Raw genomic sequence first — 18,667 nt, forward strand, 5'->3', positions numbered from 1 at the left:
ATATTCTGCTATGGTATAACAAACAAAAAGTGAATTTATATTTTTCTATAAACATTTTCTACCTATGGAACCATTATTTTGTTTTAGAATTCAATAATATTGAAATGTATTTATATGTGTCAGATACAATTTCAGAGGAGGCAGAGCTGTTTAATGTAGATGTATAATAAAATTTTACATTCAAAGTTGAGAGTAGTATATTTGAATTCTCATTAAAAGCTCATTAAACTGTTAAAGTGTAGTGCCCCCATGCTTGTTTTGTAGATGATTTTTAGGAGAAAAAACAGTTTCTTTTATATCTCCTTTTAGAGGTACTCTTCATTCCTATTCTACATATAAGACAGCATTGGCCTAAATGATCACTTAGTAGAATATTTTTCATAAATTTTACACTAAATGAAGATTCTGCTTTTCATTCTAATTTTGTTCTTTATACAGAAAAGAGAAATAAGGAAAGTAAAATCCAAAACCAGGTGGGAATTAAGACAAACAAGGGAACTCAGGAAAAAAGGGTTTAAAATCTTTAATGACTGTGTCCCCTAGCAGTGTTGAAGGGTCACTTACTGAAGATGAACTATGGTAAGACATGATACAGGGACAGGTTTGACCACAGTACTGTTGCCACAGCAATTGAAATCCTCTTATCATAAAATAACCACTACCAAAAGATGATCTTCACTACTGATTTCCAACAATATAAGTATATATTATGACCTGTTAATGATGAAAGGCACATGAGTAGGAGAATAGAGGCTTTGTTTGGTCAGGGCCAGGTTTCTCTTACCCTCTTATTCTCATCAGACAAGAGGCTCTGCTAAATATGCACCCTAAGTTTTCAATTCCCCAATTTCCATCATTCACTGTCAGTCTTTCTGGGGCTGGTGGGAGAAAGGGTACTCAGTGCTGTATTTCCTGGCCCAGGTATCCCAGGGGTTATTTCAGAGATGAGTCCATCAAAACTCAATTCTTTCTGGGGTATCATGTCATCACAGGACTTAAGCAGAATGATGTTTTGGGCACTGGCATGGATTTTCAGCCACGTGGCATTTGCCTTCATCACAGTAAGCAAGCATACAGTAACTGAATTAGTGGATTGTAGCAGTGGTTCAGTGCAATTGATCTGCCAGACCTACTCATACGGATTCCATCCACCATCCAGATATACTTTTTTTGTTGAATTATGGTGCATCTTTCATAGATAACCTGCACAAGCAGTCAAGTCTCCCATTGTTCAGGAGCCCGTTTTTTATGTTGCACATCCAGATATCCATGTATAGATGCCCTGTCCCACTGTTCCAAGAAGCATAATGGTGAGATTGGGGCTCATGGACAGTACATAACAGCTTCTCATTGTTGCTTCTTCATTCCGATGCTTTTCCTCTCCTTGAGTAAGAGTTTTCCATGTTAAAGTCTGCTCCATTGTGGGTTTCTCTTAGACTACTGTGAATATCTACTTTGTCATCTTCCTCCTCCTTCTCTGTCCTTGGAGATCTCTCTGTTGTTTTTCAATTTTTTTCTTGTCCTCCTTTTTCTGAGATTTTTTGCTAACCATGATGTATTCTAGTACGGAATATCCTTGTGGTCAGTTTGGGTCATCTATCCTTGTTATGCTATCTTCAAGTCTCTTGTGCCAGCCAACTCATTTGGGAGGAGGGAAATACAGCAGAATGTGAAAAAGAGGAAATCTTGACATTGTGCAAACATTGTTTTACAATAGCCATAACACTGCTGTCTTATCAGAGCTATTTTAGCCACAGATATGAGACAAAGCACCATATGGACTGCTAGGGAGAAAGTTAACTCCAATACAACCAGACTAAGACAGTTTCCACCCCATGTTTCATGGAATTTTTCTTACTCTTAGGTCTTAGGTCTCACATTAAATGATATATTTATGTATGTTTTGATGTCTTATTAACATAGTTTCATTTCTGTACTGTACTCAAATCTTCCAAAATATTTACCAAAACCACACTGGTTTCAAGATCTGATCCTTCTGTTCCATACCTTTCATTTTCCTTTCCATCTGTCTAGCTCTCATTCCCAAGATTCCTTCTTAGCAATACTTAAATAGCATCTGGGGCCAGACATTGTCAGGAGCCACCTTACACTGATCCTGGACATGCACACAAATACCATTGCTCATTCTGTGCCACCTTTCCAAATGTCCACAAGGACAGCCAATGGGTTTGGCTCCATTCAAAAAATTAATGTAGTCTCCCAAATGGACTGGAGTGGAGTCAGACTGACACAGGTGTGTTCCAAGGAGCATCTTATCCAACAATATGTGGTCATTATTAGCCAAGTAGATGAACAACACAGTACTCTGACAACTCTGTGCACTCTAGTATTAGTGCACAGCATTGACCCTTGAAAGTCAAAGCAAGAAAAGTGCACTAAAGTGTTTCAGAAACTCTAAACTCAACAGATCCAAGGAAAATGTAAAAAAAAATTACCACTTAAAAATTACTTTCACATTAATATAGAATGTTTGTTTCTTTGTTCTTGTTTTTATTTGTTTGTTTGTTTTGGTTTGTGGTTTTTCTTCAATGACTTAAGAGGAGAAGTTAACTGCTGGCTATTGTTATTTGCTGATATTGGTCATGGTAAATAGCTCATATTCTGTGTAGCAAGCTCATATATCTTGACTCACTGAAATAAACCAGTTCAGCTACAGGGAGAAGGAGTTGGATATCCTAAATAAATTGTTTGAAAGGGGGTTGAATGGAGAGTAGAACAAGAACAGTAACCACTCACCTGCCTTCTCTTTCTCAGTCTATCTGCTGCATAGGTTTCTCTAGTCTTCAACATATGGCATCCCTAGAGAGGCAGATGCTTTGCTCTTGGTTACTTATGTGATGGTATAGAGAAAAATGGTATTGATTTATTTAGTTTCACAAATATGAATCTTGCCTATCGTGAAGGATTCTAATTCAGAAATCCTTGCTGGAAAACATTTGGAAATATTTAAATTTATTTTTTGTGGGTTATTTCTGGTGTTTTTTTGAACAGGGCATCTTGTATAGGCAATTTTCATAGCTTCACAGCACCAGAATTTCTTGTAATCTGTTGAAGGAATTCAGACAAATATATCAGTTGCTTAAGAAAATGCTGGTCTGTGTCTTCTGCTTAACACTTGATAGACCTAAGATAACATGTATTTTAATTTGTTGGAGATCATTAAAAAAGGTCAAAACCTGCATTAGCATGAAGATATCGGTTTCAGTGTTTAAGCTGATATATAGCTGATTGTATATTGCCTAAGGAAAAGTCCATGGCCAAAGTTTTGCTCCAGCTTAAACTGAAGCCATAATTTGATGTTTGTGTATGAAACATATATATGAAATCTATTTCACAAGGCATAAAAATATTCAGATAACCAGATCAAATTTTTATCTAACATTTGAATAAATGAATAAGCTACTTAATAAATCAATATGTTTATTTTGTTACAAAACAAATAAATGAGACACTTCAGATCCAGTTTATTTCACAGTGAGGATGCTCTTAGTACTGCACAACAGACCACTATCCCTCCCCCTGCCCTCCTTAGGGCACCAGTACAGAATCCATGCAGTATGGAGTTAAACTGGATATGAACTCCAGTGAGTGTTAGCTCAGCCCCTCTGTCCCCACTCAAAGCTTCAGTGATACTATCCAGTTTCATTGTCAAGCAAACGAGAAGCAGATCCTAATCAACAATAACCAGAGAACAATTCTGCTCAAAGAAACATTGACACTTGAGATTAAAATTTGAGAGTATTTCTGGCTGTAGCAATGATTTTTAAAAATTTCTGAAGAATGCAAGTAAGCTGTATTTCTCAGACAGGCCATAAGTGGCAGACTACTCTTTGTTTCTAACTCTTTGTTCAACAAAAATAACCCTAATATTAATCTCATGATTTTACGTAGTTTATGTAAGGAATTCTTTTTTCTACAGATTAGATTAAGTAATATGGCTAAAATTACCATAGAATAACAGAATATTCTTATTTGAAAGGGACTCGCAAGGATAATCAAGTCCAACTCTCAAGTGAATGGCTCATACCCTATGTTATTTGATACAGAAGTCTTGAGGTTTTCAAAGTTTTGACAGCTAAACACATTATTTGAACAAAAAAAAAGAGGAAATGAAAACTGGAGGGTGGTAAACAAAAGAAAATGTAAATAAAATGGAAAGCAAAAAGAAAGAGAAAAAGAGAAAAAGACAAAGATAGAGAAAGAAAAAAAGAGAGTGAGAAAAAGTGTAGTGGGGATCTTGGTCTTGGCTCCTATTGCTCTTAAGTGGACTGCTCCATGTTTCTTGTCATTATCAGAAGCAAAACGGTTGCCTTTTTCTTTTCATTACCTACAGAAAACATTCCTTTTGAATGAGCTCTTGACAGCTAATTCCTTGAACTCTGTGAATGATCCCTAAGCCGTTTAGACGCACGGCACATCTCCACATGTTGCAATGGATTCTGCAGTTCTATAAACCAAAAATTTTCTGGGCAAAGGAATTTCACAATCTCATATGAAAAATAAAAATTGTAATATTATCTTATCCACATTCACCTCTTGCCAGACCAGGCTGTTCAATAACACATCTAACCTGGCCTTGAACACCGCCAGGGATGGGATATCCACAGCTTCTCTGGGCAAGCTCTTCCACCTTCATAAATAATTTCTTCTGCATATCTAACCTAAATTTTCCCTCTTTAAGTTTGAAATCCTTATACTTAAGCTAAAGAGTCCACTGGTTAGAGTAGACTGCTGTAGTACCATTTTTTTCCATCTGAAGTTAACTAATTAGAAACAAATGTGATGTGAAACAGTTTTGGCAAGACCAATATTTTATAGGTGTCAACTCCCATCTATTTTTGATGTTTTTTTTAACATCTACAAACTATGTAGTTAGACACGACCTCTTCATGAAATACAGAACTACTAAAAGAGTTTCAAATATAAACAGTGCCCAGTGCTTAATTATGAGTTAGCCAATAAGACTAATATATTCCAAGATGAATAAATACAGAAATTGCTCACTGCATTTGACCAAGTTATCCGCAAGATGTCAATATGGATTCATAATAATTTCTATGGTTATAAACAAATAATTGTCTTGTTAAAAATAGAAATTTGGAAATGACAATTTACAGGTGCTGGGGGCATCTCTTCTGTTCCAAGTTTTGAAAGAAACATATTTTCTCAATCTTTTTTTCATGAGCAATTTAATAACTGTAGAACTTTCATATTTCTTCTTTTGAAGGCACTAAAGGGTATTTTAGTAATGTGTTTATCTACAGCTAACAACCGTAATTAGCTTAAGTTATGGAATGCCCCAAATAAATGAAGAGTAGTTTACAGTTGTTCAGAAACACAGTTTGTTCTACTGGTGTTTTGTTAAATATTTGCAGAAAACATGATTTGCATCATTTGCAAGTTACATAAACCTTTATAATTATGGCCTAAGGTATTATACAAAAGTTATTTAAGTAATTCCCAAAGACTGCCGCTCATGCACCAAGCATTAATCATCTGTTGTGTCTATTATAAATGCAGAAGCAATTAAGTAGATCTGTGGTGAGAACAGGTTGTTGCCAGGTTTATACAACATTTTTCAATGGCATTATTACTGACGAGGACTGTCGCCAGTTTTTTAGTGAAGAATAAAAATAGTACTTTGTGCCTGAAATTCCTTGGGTTTTTTAAAATTAAATGAGTAATAACAGAAATTTGATGAATCTTAAATAGACTTAAATGGCATACCATGGAAAAAAATCCCTTCCTTCTCTGCCAGAAGTAAAAATTAGTTTTCATATTAAAAAATTAATATATATCAATGTCCTAAAATTTGAACAGGATTTGTTCAGAAAGCATACATAAGAATCAGCCCTAACCTGCAATTACTTTGCAATTTTGAGGTCTAACATTTGAATGTAAAATCTGCTGTCTTTGCCCTGTGAAGTCACTGAAGGCAATGAAAGTTTTACTTGAATAAAATATAATAGAAGACAGACTATCAGGCAAGTAAAAAGATATTACATGAGGAAACAAAGAGAATGGAGTAGAAACTCCACGGGAAGCTAACATGCTTGCATGTACATTTTAGCAGAGTAGCCTACTGCTACTCGACCATTAGAGTTTTCCTTTGCTGGTCTTGATTAACTGATAATAATCTACTCCTGCTCTGAGAAATATTGTTTAACTGCCATATGAGGGTTCTGCCACCTTGGAAGATGCTCAAATTGGTTTTGCTTCTATAAGCATATTGATTTTATTGAAATATTAAAAAGGTTGATGTTGCAAGAGCTGAGAACCACCTCTGAATGTATCATACAACATACTAAAACCTGGGCTAATCCTAAAAGATGAATTCAATTTGGAGCTTTCATTAAATAGTCTGTAGTTTGAGCATGGTCTGATTTACAGTTCAAATTACCTGAGGGGGGGAAAAAAAACCTTATAAATGTAGCTGTGGGACTGCCTCCTTTAGGGTCCCAGCAACCTTAAATCTGTCAAATAATCAAAGATTATTTTGTGCTTTTTAAGTTTGGGATGCAATGTGCAATCACAATTGAATTGTATCATGAGCTAGCTCTACAGGAAAAGGTATTTCATCTTGCAGCTGAAAAACATACCAGCTCCTTCTCTGGCTAGCTACATCTGGTGCTCAGCAGAAAGGAATTTAGTTGGGTCTTTTCCTCTTTACTTTGCTCTTCTTTCTTGGAAACACGGTTCTGTAATTTGTAATGAGCACAGCTATTTAATATACTTAATATTGTCCAAAATGTTAATGTATTTGGCATATCTTCAGAAGTTAGTATCTTACAGTCTAATCTTTTACAATATCCTCTGAAAGTCTGTCCAAATGTTCCACAGTGAAAAAAAAAAAAACCCAAACACTAAGTATAGCAAGAAAATAGAGGCTCCCTAGATATAGACATGGTTAAAGTAATATTATCCATATTCATTTTACTAGTCATTATGTGTCATCAGGATCTCATTAATTACTGTGAGGAATTAAGAGACTCTAGGACATGCAACATTTAAAGACATAACATGACAAAGACATTTATGTCACTACTGGCTCCAGGAAGACATCTGTTTAGTTGAATATAATAAATTTTCCATTAGTTGTTGATTTCTTGTTCAATGTTAGTCATAGACAACTTTCTAACTTTCTTAATGTTATCTGCAGCAAGTACATTAGCACAAGAAAAATCAAGCCAATTTTCAGTTATACATCTTGGAGGAATCTCTCTCAAACTGCTTATTAAACGTGTGACACTGTGACACACTGTTTTGGGACATGGGACAAATAAATTTGTATTAGAATTACAATTACAAAACTAATTGCTTGCACATTCCCCTTTTGGGTTGTTTTGCAGGACTTTATTAGATGAAATATCATACAAAAGGAATTGTGAAAGGAGTTTCCCTTTTAAAGTAAACTTTTGTGAGCAGCTTTACTTATTGGGAATTCGCTGTACTTTTTGACCTAGACACTCAAAGTTAATACAATTTTAAATATTTTTGTTCCAGAAAAGGAAAAATTTGTAAGAACAAACTGTTGCCTGCAATCCGTGTGAATGGGAGAATTTGCAAGGACCTTAATTTCCACTTGGGATCTTCAGGTTAGAAATTAGTGAAAAACTGTACAGGTTAGGAGCAGTGTTAGAGGTCTATGTGCATTCTGTCACCAGGACATATTTAGGAACAAGATAAATGAGGCATCTCTTCAGAGTAACTCCTTGCAGTGGGAGATGCAGCTGTGAACCAGTGAATGACCTCAAGGCCCCTTCTAGCTCTCTGAGTTTATGTATTGGCAGAAGTAAGTTTATTTAAAGGGGCAGATTGACTGTTCCTCTGTACTGCAGTGCTTCACCTCCATGCCTTGCTCTTCTCTTTCAGGACTGCAAGCAACAAAGAGCTAAGGGTAAACAGAGGCTGTTTACATCAATTACTGTTTTCTTTTGCCCAGCAAACTCAAGGAGAAGATTATATATCTTACCTTGAGTCTGCACACACAGAGTCTACAAAGCAACATCAGAGGAGTGGGCTGAGATCTTGAAATGGTAATATTATGTTACACATCAGGAAAAGGAAAGAATCCTTGTAATGCAGATTCAGTGAAGAGGCACCCACATCTCCTAAGTGGAAAACTATAATGAGATAAAGAAAATAAAGTGTGTTCCAAAGATCCGTGGCTCAGACCTTAAACTAATGATCAGGAATCTTGGAATACATTCAACTTGAGCTCTGTTGTAGGAAAGTTCAGATTCTGAAAAACGTAGTATTCATTAGCAAGTTTTTCATTTAAAGACTTTATTAGAGAAAACTAATGATGTTTCCTATTCCCATAGCAAGCAGTTCCATATCAAGCTAAGTCAAAGACTGGTATTCTGTCACCGGTGGCCACTTGACAGTACCCTCCTTATTTTTCTACTGTGCAGCAAGGAATTGCAGTGAAATTTATTTGGAAGAAAGAAATAAGACAAAGTCACCCCCTCTCCCCACCAAAAAAATCAAATGACAAAACATCAAAACATACAAGATCCTAAGATAAAGACAATGAATGTACCAGAAATGAAGATGATATGAGAAAATGAGAAAAGAAAAAAATAGAAATGGAGAATAAAAGAAGTTTTCAACAACAACAAGTGGAAAATGTAGTTTATATTTTAATTTTGTTTTGAGTTAGTAGTAAAACAGTTCTGCGTACCTTTTCAGATGTGGAAAGAAGGCAAACACGGGATGCACAGGCATGGAGGGATTAAAGCCTCTTTACTGAGGCTAGGAGTTCCCAATTGACATGTAAACAACCTGTAGGGTTTCCCAGTATACTGGGAAGGTAATGCTGAAATGTCAAATTAGGGCACAGTTTCAAATTAGATTACAGTGCCTTTCACAGTGTTGTCTGATTTTAGTCTTGACCACCAACTGTATTACAATATTTCTTGAACTATGGTAACTATGTAGCTTACTATTCTAAGTCTCATAGATATGCTAATATTTGTTCAGATTTTTTCTTGAATAAGCAGCACTTAACTGAACCCACATCGCAATTTAATATGTCGTATAAATTACGCAGATTTCCCAGAATATAATGTGTATCCTTGAAAATAGCCACTGACATTCACAGGCTGAAAGAATTCACTTTTACAGTGTGAGTGCTGCAACTTGTGCTTTGTCAGTAAAAATAGTTTGCAGCAACGTTTCATGGTTCTTGCCATAACAGAACAGACCAATGCATCTCAGCATCACAAAATTTAGCAGGCATCCTGGCCCAGCAGTTATAAAAAACTGTTCTAAATTTATAAGCAGATATAAATATCCAGACAAGAACATTTAATATCATACCTGCCTCTTGTTATGATCAAAGTAGCAGCAAAACCCAGTACTTCACTTAAAAGAGGAAGGGGAAACTTTGCAGTGCAGCTGATATCTAAACAAGTAGAAGCATCTCCCTCAACTCCTATTTCTTTTGGTAATGTCTGATGCCTCGAAAGAATTCTTGGTATTAAAGGTATTTTATTTAAATAAATTTATAAAATAAAAGTTTTTACACTTGGCCTTGATTGTCCCCAGACTTATAGCAGCAAGATATCAGAAAGAGGTTGTTTTTTCTTTTTTTTCCTCCTTTTTGGGCAAACATAAAATTTAAGACACTCAAGTCATGATTGCTAGAAAGAACAGTTTGTCTCCTTCACATAATGACAACTATGAAACTAATTAAAAATACATTAAATGTCAGCACCCTAAAATACTGCAATTAACACTACCCAAAGTACTTCAAATATTTTAGTGTTGTTTATTACAGAACATAAGCTTTGATCACTCAAAACATAGAACCAGGATCAAGATCCAATCATAATGCCTCTCTTTACATAGCTGCTAAGACACTGTACTTATTGCCTAAACATAGAGCATAAAACTTTCGCACAATATTTATCCTAACACAGCAGGTTGACAGAGGATACTGGCAAAGAATCTTGCTTTTATCCATGATTTCCAGTTGCCAATGTTAGAAAAATCTGATGCCAGGTTCTCCCATTCTGTACCTGTAAAGTAAGTTTCACAAGTCAGAGATATAAGGGAAAAATAAAACCAAAAAACCATTTAAACTATTAAAGGAATTATGTAGAATTATATACTTATTTCTAAAATTCATTTGGAAGGGAAAGTGTTACAGGATATTCTACACTGATAAAAATAACAAAAATCAAAGTAGTAGATAGAGCTTAACAAGATACAGAATATTTGTATATACAGAAGGTGGAGAACCCAGGGTTCTACAAAAGGCTGGAGATAAAAAATTTGTATGTAAAAATTAGAAAAGAATAAAAATATAATATTAATATTAATAATTAAATTGGCAGTACAATATGTTGATACTGGTAGCACAACAGAGTGTCAGTGTTTTCAAAATAAATGAACTTCCCTTTCCTCTAAAATTTTCTGAATATAATACCATGTATGTAAAGTGCAACAAATTTATTAGTGTCTAAGAATGTAACCACTTCAACAAAACCATTGCATCAGCAATTTGGTAAGAAATGTAGGTGAATGGGAGCAAACAAGCTTTTCTTAGAACTTGCTAATTGTCCATTTTATCAAGTTTTGTAAAAGTATATGCCCATTTATTCCAAAGAGTTCATAAGTTAAAATGTTAAGATGAAGTTTGTGTGGAAGCAAGGCTGCAGAGGAAATTTTACATGGAAAAGAAAATCCAGTCTGAAGGCATGGTCAGAACAAGTCCATGAATATATGGCAAGAGTGATGTACTCTGCAAAAACAGTTCTCTGTACCTTCATTGGGAATGTCTGGTGATTTGCTAGAGCTTTTAAATGAAACTAGCAATAGAGAGAGGAGAGGTGGCCATCTCTGTCTTTCACTGCAGGTAAATGGCAAAGACAGGCTTGGAACTGGTGTTACTTGCACTGCAGCTGAATGCTCTAGTCTATATGAACAAAAGACCAAATGTGTGAGCAGAAGTTGAGATCCTGCTGATGGATCTGAGCAGCAGCATATTACACATACGGTAACAGAGATTTAGAGTTTACTTGAACATTAAATGAATATATTCCATGATGTGAAATTCTTAAACATAATTTCTTTCTAGCAGAGGAAGAAGAATTGCAAGTTTCTAATATTTTCTGATAAGCAGATTTTATTGAATCAACTGCTGACCAACTCATGCTATGCAAAATAAAACAGAAGACTCATTGAGCATGTTTCTTAAGGTTAGAATCCCCTTTTTTCCTACCTCTAATTCTGTTCTGCAGCATTTCTTCAACATTTTAATACAATTTGCTTGTTCATTTTATTCTTATTAGTTATTTCTTGCAGATTATGTTTTTATAATCAGTAATGGCAATATTTCTGCCTAAGATAAGTGTTTTACAGAATTGTGTTGATCTGTATGCTGTAGTTAATTGCATTCTCTAAATTTAGGTAATGTTGTGGGGAATAATTTCAATTAGTTTGTTTTTCTTCATGGTTATTTAATTCATTTGAAAAAAAAAAGGAGAAAAAAAACCTAACAGCAGAGTCATGGGAGTTCTGAAATGACAGGTTATAGTTTAACAAATCTTCTTGAAGCCATCTGTGGGTATAACCATAATTTATCTTATTCATTTAAGGGAAACAAACAAGAATAAAAATACTCAACCAACCAAATAAACCACCACCCCCTCCCCCAAAAAAGAAACCCCAAACCTCAAACCAAGATAAAAACCACAGCCACATAATAACTATAGAAACTTAATCTGCTTTCTCCTGGCTCAAATACAACAGAATAAGAAAAACTTCAAATTTAATGTTACCTTTCACATTGACCCTATCTGTAATACTGTTTTGATACTTAATGATAGTCTTATAATTTGATTAAGATTAAACAATTAATTTATACCCATCATGCTGCAATGCCTCCAAGTCCCTGCCCTGAATAGACCAAACTAAGAATAATTAAAGGATAAACAAAACCATACTCTTATGTCATTGACAATCCTAGTAAGCCCAGTTTCTACCAGTGATCTTCAGAGTAAAATACAAAAGGTAGATCTACATAAAATTAAAAATTTAGGATGGTCAAGTGAGGAGGAAAGGTATTTTAGACTGGGTTTATTTTAATGTAATGGGATTTGATACCTAGTGAGAGTCTGTTCTCAGGAAAGAAATTCTGTTAAATTTTGTGCAGAAGCCTGCAAATGTTCACCATGCACAGATAAAGGAAGCTGTGTAAAGCATTTGTAAAGACTTCCAGTCAGAGATGTGGCCATGGTGTCACAGGGTTCTCCAGGCAGCCTCCTGGCATATTGACTCACCTGCTGCTGCTCTCCATGACACTGATTGAAGGGACATTTCTTGAACAAAGCCTCTGGGACCCTTGCCCTCATCTTGCTTGCAGACTCACCTCCAGGGTTTGCAAACCACTCTCTTACAGCACTGCATGGCAACTGAGCACACTGTGCCACAATATCCTAATAAATTGATTGAGCTGGGATGGCTCTGTGTGCCTGAAATGTAATTAACATAGCCAATATCTATTACTGGCAGCTGTGATGGGCTAATGGACATTCTAGTGACCTTAACATTGCTCAAAACTTCAGAGGAAGTTCTGTGTGAGATTAGGTGAGTGGAATGAAAAGCAGGACAAAAAGCCAAAAGTCTGCAAAATTAAGCTGTCTTTTTCTAATAGGCCATATTTTCCTAACAACTGTCATAAAGAGTATGAACATGCCAATGCCATCACAGAGAGCTGTCATCTTGCCGTGATGGCAAGAAAACTGAAAGTGATGGAGTGACAGAAACAAAGACACATCTAAGAAGGAGGAACTGAAAAGACTAACCTGCTATTCCATTTTTAACTTCATCATTTGTTCAAATTATACCAGATGTTCTGGGCCTTGACACAGGGGTTGATCAAAAGCTGTGGGAACTGACAGCTGAACAGTAGGCATGGGAGTTGCACATGTTGCTCTCTACTGAGGCAGTACATGACCAGAACTCCCTACTTGCTTTACAATTCTTGCAGAGTGGAAACAGGACCAGGAGTGACACAAATCCTTCCTTCTGTTGCTTGGATAAGTTACACATGGTGAGATAATGCCAAAACCACAGATTTGAGTTCTGGAGTGGGGAAATTCCTGACTTCTACACACTGAATCAATAAATCAAGTTCTAATTTAAGGACAATATTAAATGCACCTCTCACAGCCTGCCATCTTTGATAAGTGTTCCTAACACTATTATATCTTTGATATTTACTTAAACCTCAGTCGAATTAAATCGGTCCTCTCTCTCTTTGACCACAGCTTTACTCAAACTGCAGCTATACTCATATTTCTGCTTCCAGAGAACAGGAACCAGATCTGCACAAGTTGCCTGCCACCCTGTCCTCCACTTGCCATTGCAAGTGCCTCAAAACAGTCCAAAGTTGGAATGTGATGAGATGCAACTGAAGCTTGCTGCCTGTAAGGAGGGTACAAGTTTCTGCAGGTATTTTCACAGCTTTGAGCACTGATCTGTTGGCTCTCCAAGTTAATATCAGGCTAAAAATAATCAGGCTAAAAAGTACTTTATCAGACCTAGGGAAAAAGAATTTGTTCTGTTGCAATATAAGAAGGAGCTTTATTTATGCTTTCCCTAAATATTTAAGTGATACTTATATGCTTCTTCTTGCACATGATCTCTTGCTAATTACAACCTAATGAAAAGATTGCATTTTCTTGCTAGATAGAAAATGAAAATACAGGCAGCCCAAAAAAGCATGGTGCATTTTTTCTAAGATATTATAAAGGGAATAAAGATATCTGTGGAAGTGAAAGCCCGCATTTCCAGTGGAACGCTTCTGAATGTACAATGGTCTAACTTTTGATGAAAGTCAAAAAGCTATTCCATCTTTACATGTGCAGATAGAAAGGGAGAAGCAAGAACACATTTTCTTAAAGGTTTGAGAGCTACTATATGCTGAGAAAATGAGGGCTATTTCTAACTCATATCAGAAGGGGCAACAGTTATCACCCTAAAATAAGCCAGGAAACTAATACCTAAGTAAGTGCTTAAAACAAGTTCACATACCCTTTTACAGTTTTCACTTTCTGTCACATTTATTTTATTCATTTTAAGTATCCATTGGCTATTAAAAGTCAGCAACAGAAAACTACTATCAGTTTTAACAAGCCTTCCATACAACAATTTTTTCTTAAGGAAAATTCATCATGTGGAAAAATTTCATTTGGTTAATAATGTCAGTTGAAGGAACATGCTTCTATATATACTAACAATATTTTAAAAAACAATTATTTGTCTTTTTTAGTATCTCTCTTAACAGAAGTCTAACTACAGAGTTATGAGCTTTCCACAATTTGAGCCAATGCATAAATTTAATGAGAAACATAGCAAAACTTGTTTTGCAAAAAGTGAAAGAAAGACTTTTTGGAATGAATGCTACCTTAACAAAGAGAAGAGGCAGAATATTTTAGATTACTGTCTACACTTTCTAATGATAGTTTTAAAGGCCTGATCTGACCCCTAATGATCCATATCTAAATCTTTTCAGCACTTAATTGAGACCCCTTTCCCTTTTAACAAGAACACAAAAAAAGCAAGGCTTTGAACCTCTGAGAACAATTTGTAGCTGTCCAGCTAAGAACCCAGTTAAGTTTTTAAAGATTTTTCAACAAAAGATCACACTTTCCTTTCTTCTTTATGGAAGCAAGTTTATTTTTAAATTAATTTTCTATGGACACCCACACTTCACTAAAGTTTCTGATCTGCAGAAGTGCTGAATACCATGTCTGCTTGCTGATATTCAACCCCAACCAAGGAAGGATTTTGTGACCAGTGAGACAGAATGCTCCTTGCTGCTGGTACAAAAATTTATCTCCTTATCTTTGATATATAGACTCTGACAGAGGAAGAGACAATCCTTGAACGGCTGAATTGCCATATGGACAACTTGTTATCACACTAATCTCATTCTACAGGATTTCAAAGACAGGAGGAAGAATATTCCAAACAGTCACAGAAAGGGATATTCTGGCTAAATGTCATTCTTTATGTGCCAATCAAAATAATGGATTTTTAAAAGGCAGCTGAGAATGATCAGTGCTCTTCTTGAAAGTTATAAATGCAAAAATCCTAAGTCTTATTTCCTTAGAGCAGAATTAAAAATTTGCATTGAGAGAATAAACTGAACATAGATCAGAAGTCAACCTCAACTTGTAATTTCAAAATTTCATTAGCATCCATTTTCCTTTCCTGGTTTTACTACTTGATTTATGTTTCCTGTGTTTTATCTCCTTTAACCTTTTTGATGACACACATTTTTCATGAAACCTTTGTTAAAAATCAGCAAATTTCCAGTTAATTTAGCTTCATTTATTCAACTTAAAATCTTTGCAGGTCAGCTTTCCATAATGAAGTAAATATAGTTTTCTTTACATTTTTCTTTCAGAAAACAGAAATACTGTGCCAGAAGAACTGGCAAGTTTATATCAAAGCAATATCAAAAAAAACGCAAGTTGCTTTGTAGCAAAAGAAAAGAAAGAGAAAAAGGGATGTAGTCTTCTTTCCCAAGCCATGGCAAACTGATAGTCAGGGATCGCAGTCAGATGTGCCACCCTTGTATTTAGTAATGCCAGTGGATTTTTTCACCATTATTTCTTAAACAATTTTTGAATCTGTGTAAACATTCTTCATCTGTAGCCTCCTGTAAGAAGTAAATGTATCAGAAAGAAATTTGTGACTTGAGGCTCTAAATCTCAATTCAATAGCATGTTAGGAACAGATTTAGACAAATATAGAGCTATTTTTCCTTAAACTGAGCTTCTCAGCTTCACTATTTCTTGAAGAGGTATATGAAAGCTAATAATCTCTGCAATTCTGATATTGTTCAACAACCTTGAAAATCTTTCTAGTGTACATGGGGTTGCATGCTCATGCACTAGAAACCACTACACTATAAACATCTGCCTGGATCTATGACTCACAATGACAATGACATCTTTTTGGCTTTAAAAGGCAAAAGACAGATAGCACTGAACAAGGCAGAAGACAGGAGTGATTTTGATATATCCCAATACACAAATATTTTATTTGAGGGTAGAAGAGTGAAAATGACATCGTAAAATGACTTTAAAAGCTTAAACATATTCTTTGCTCTGGAGTTCGATGTGGTTCTCAGCAGATCTCACTGGTCCTGTGCCAAATGCTTCCAATGAAGAGATTAGTAAGTGATAGGGGCACGGGACAATCCTTTCCCCACTTGATCATTTTGCCCTCAAGCTTGTACCTAAGTGTTAGCTTATTTCCTGAAAGAAGACTATTTACATTTCTTTCAGTATCATAGTTAATGTTGAATATAATTTCTAAACAAAAATTGCTATGTCTCTGGTCTGTGCAGTGTTTTGTAGAAGTAACTGTAGAGTAACTTCATTGGAATGGAAAATATTTTTTCTAAAGTTTTATGATATGTTACTCTTCAACATTGTAAGAGAACTAGGTAGCTTAAGATATTTTCAAAACATAATATTATCAAAATTATTATGGTTTATTTTTAGGGTGTTCTTATTTGTCATAATAAGAATGAATTATCCATAAAAGTTAAGACATAATCATGAATTGTTAAACTCTTGAGTTTTAAATTTTCTCTAGTAATTAATAATCAATATTTATTTCTAATCTTTATTTACTGGCTTTTAAGTTTGAGGGTATTAGTACTTCATTTCTATTTCAATTGATAAGGAATTATCTTCTCAAAACATTATCAAACTTCTGGCTTACATACTTACAATATATTCAAATAGTTTAAATTACGATTAAGTAACTTATCATTATATAATTTATATATATTGTGTATATGTATAAAAATATATGTATTAAGTATATCTATAGAGAACATATATATTAAGAAAAGATTAAGTAATTTACAATTAGCTATAATCCTTTTAAAATTTTCCCTTGGTATTTATCATACAAGAAAATCACTATAAAGCAACATTAATACATATTTTATGTCTAATGATATTAATTTTATAAATTTTTGATCTTTATATGTATCATGTAAACATAGTTTTTAATTGTGTTTATATTTTTTTTTTGTTCTATGACTACAAAATTTAACTGGGGTAGAAATCTTTAACTTAAGATCTTACAAAATATTTGCTTAAGAAAGTACATAGTTATGAACGAACAGATAAAACCTCAAAGGATAAAGGATAAAGCAGCAGTTGGCTTCTGCCTCAGAATTCACAAACTAAGCCTTCTCAACCAGGTGTAAAAGAGAGCAGGTTTAATAAGGACAACCAGACTCCAATGTCAGCTTCAGTAAGATGCACTAAAACTTTGGAAGCCTTCTTCCTGCATGTAAAGGAGCCTTCAAACACTTTGGAAAGACTTAAATAAAAAGCACCTTCTTGGTTAAAGTTAATGATCTTAAAATTTCCTGATTTTCAAAATCAATCTGATACCTTATTGAGTAGCCTCTATTCCATAATAGTTCAGAATATTATTACTGAGATCAAATAGACTTAGATTTTAAAGAAAAGAAAAATGGATTATATGTTTGAATAATGACCATTCCCTACTTTCATTCTTCCCAGTGCCGGCTTTGATTTAATAAGAACAATAAAAGGAAAGATTGTACCATACAAATAAATGCCTATGTATACTGAAGATTTAGAAAACAGGTGAATTGTGTATTAACTTTTAGAATAAACAAATCACTATATTTTAGAATAAATTTTATATAGATAGATATATTGAAATTGATTTCAAAATACCACTTTAGAGTTCTCATGTATTTTTAATGACTGTATTTATATAAACAGTGCAGAGTAATTAAAAAGTCAAATTTAAACATTATATTAAAAAAACCTACATAACATTTTTTTCAAGTAGTTTTCTTTCCATCACTTGTCAGTATAAAGAGTTGTTTATAAAGGAAAAATGTCGTGGAAACTTTCTATCAAAATGTATAAAGAAAAAAAAATGATGAGAAGAAGAAATGTATGACAAGACTTATCAAATAGGAATTTTATCTGAACTTTTTATCTGTATTATGTCCCCCTGTTATTGTCCAGATGCTAAACTAATTGAACCTAAAAATCACTTTTTATATTACAGTGTTTTGTCTCATGGTCTTGCTCATGTCTCATTGCTTCAGAGAGAGAAATAGAGGGAAGAATATGTATTACATTGTATATCTCAATTCCAGGCTAATCATTTTCCTTGACTTACCTATGACTTAAAAAACTCCCATGGTCCAGGAATATCCAGTGACCAAGTAGGCTGATGCAGGATTTTTTTAACCAGCATCTGTTGGTACAATGGAGCTAAATACTGATGTCACTCTTCAAGTCACTTATTTCACCCTATAACTTCACTGTTATAGTTCTGGTGTTTTTGTCACTTTCATCTGTTCAGCTCTTCCAACAAAATGGCCTAAAACGTTGGAATGGAGTAATGAAGATTCAGCCGTATTAGAAAGGTTGCATATTTGTCTGCAATTATCATGAGGCATTGGTGACCAAATAATGAAATCTTCCAAAAACTACAGTCAGGAGGAAAGCTTGAGTTAACACTGCAAGTGCAAACCCATCTCAGAGAAAGCCTGCTGGAGGAAGTAGTAGGTTTTTCAACTCTTAATTTCCAAGAATTAATGCATTAAATTGCAAAGTGA

The 18,667-nt window shown here is 34.6% G+C and overlaps 1 long non-coding RNA gene across 2 annotated transcripts in view; it reads right to left on the minus strand.

Moving 5' to 3' along the window:
* Positions 1-481: 481 nt before the first annotated feature.
* The window catches only part of LOC134549442 (uncharacterized), a 93,107-nt gene continuing 74,921 nt past the window's right edge, over positions 482-18,667 (minus strand). For both annotated transcript variants that reach the window (XR_010080105.1, XR_010080110.1), the window contains 3 exons: positions 7,994-10,043; positions 2,758-3,066; positions 482-1,638 (listed from right to left, as the gene is read on the minus strand). This is a non-coding gene — a long non-coding RNA (uncharacterized LOC134549442). The remainder of the gene's footprint in view (positions 1,639-2,757; positions 3,067-7,993; positions 10,044-18,667) is intronic.

The sequence above is a fragment of the Prinia subflava genome, chromosome 1, assembly GCF_021018805.1.
Source record: "Prinia subflava isolate CZ2003 ecotype Zambia chromosome 1, Cam_Psub_1.2, whole genome shotgun sequence".
NCBI classification, from domain to species: Eukaryota; Metazoa; Chordata; class Aves; order Passeriformes; family Cisticolidae; genus Prinia; species Prinia subflava.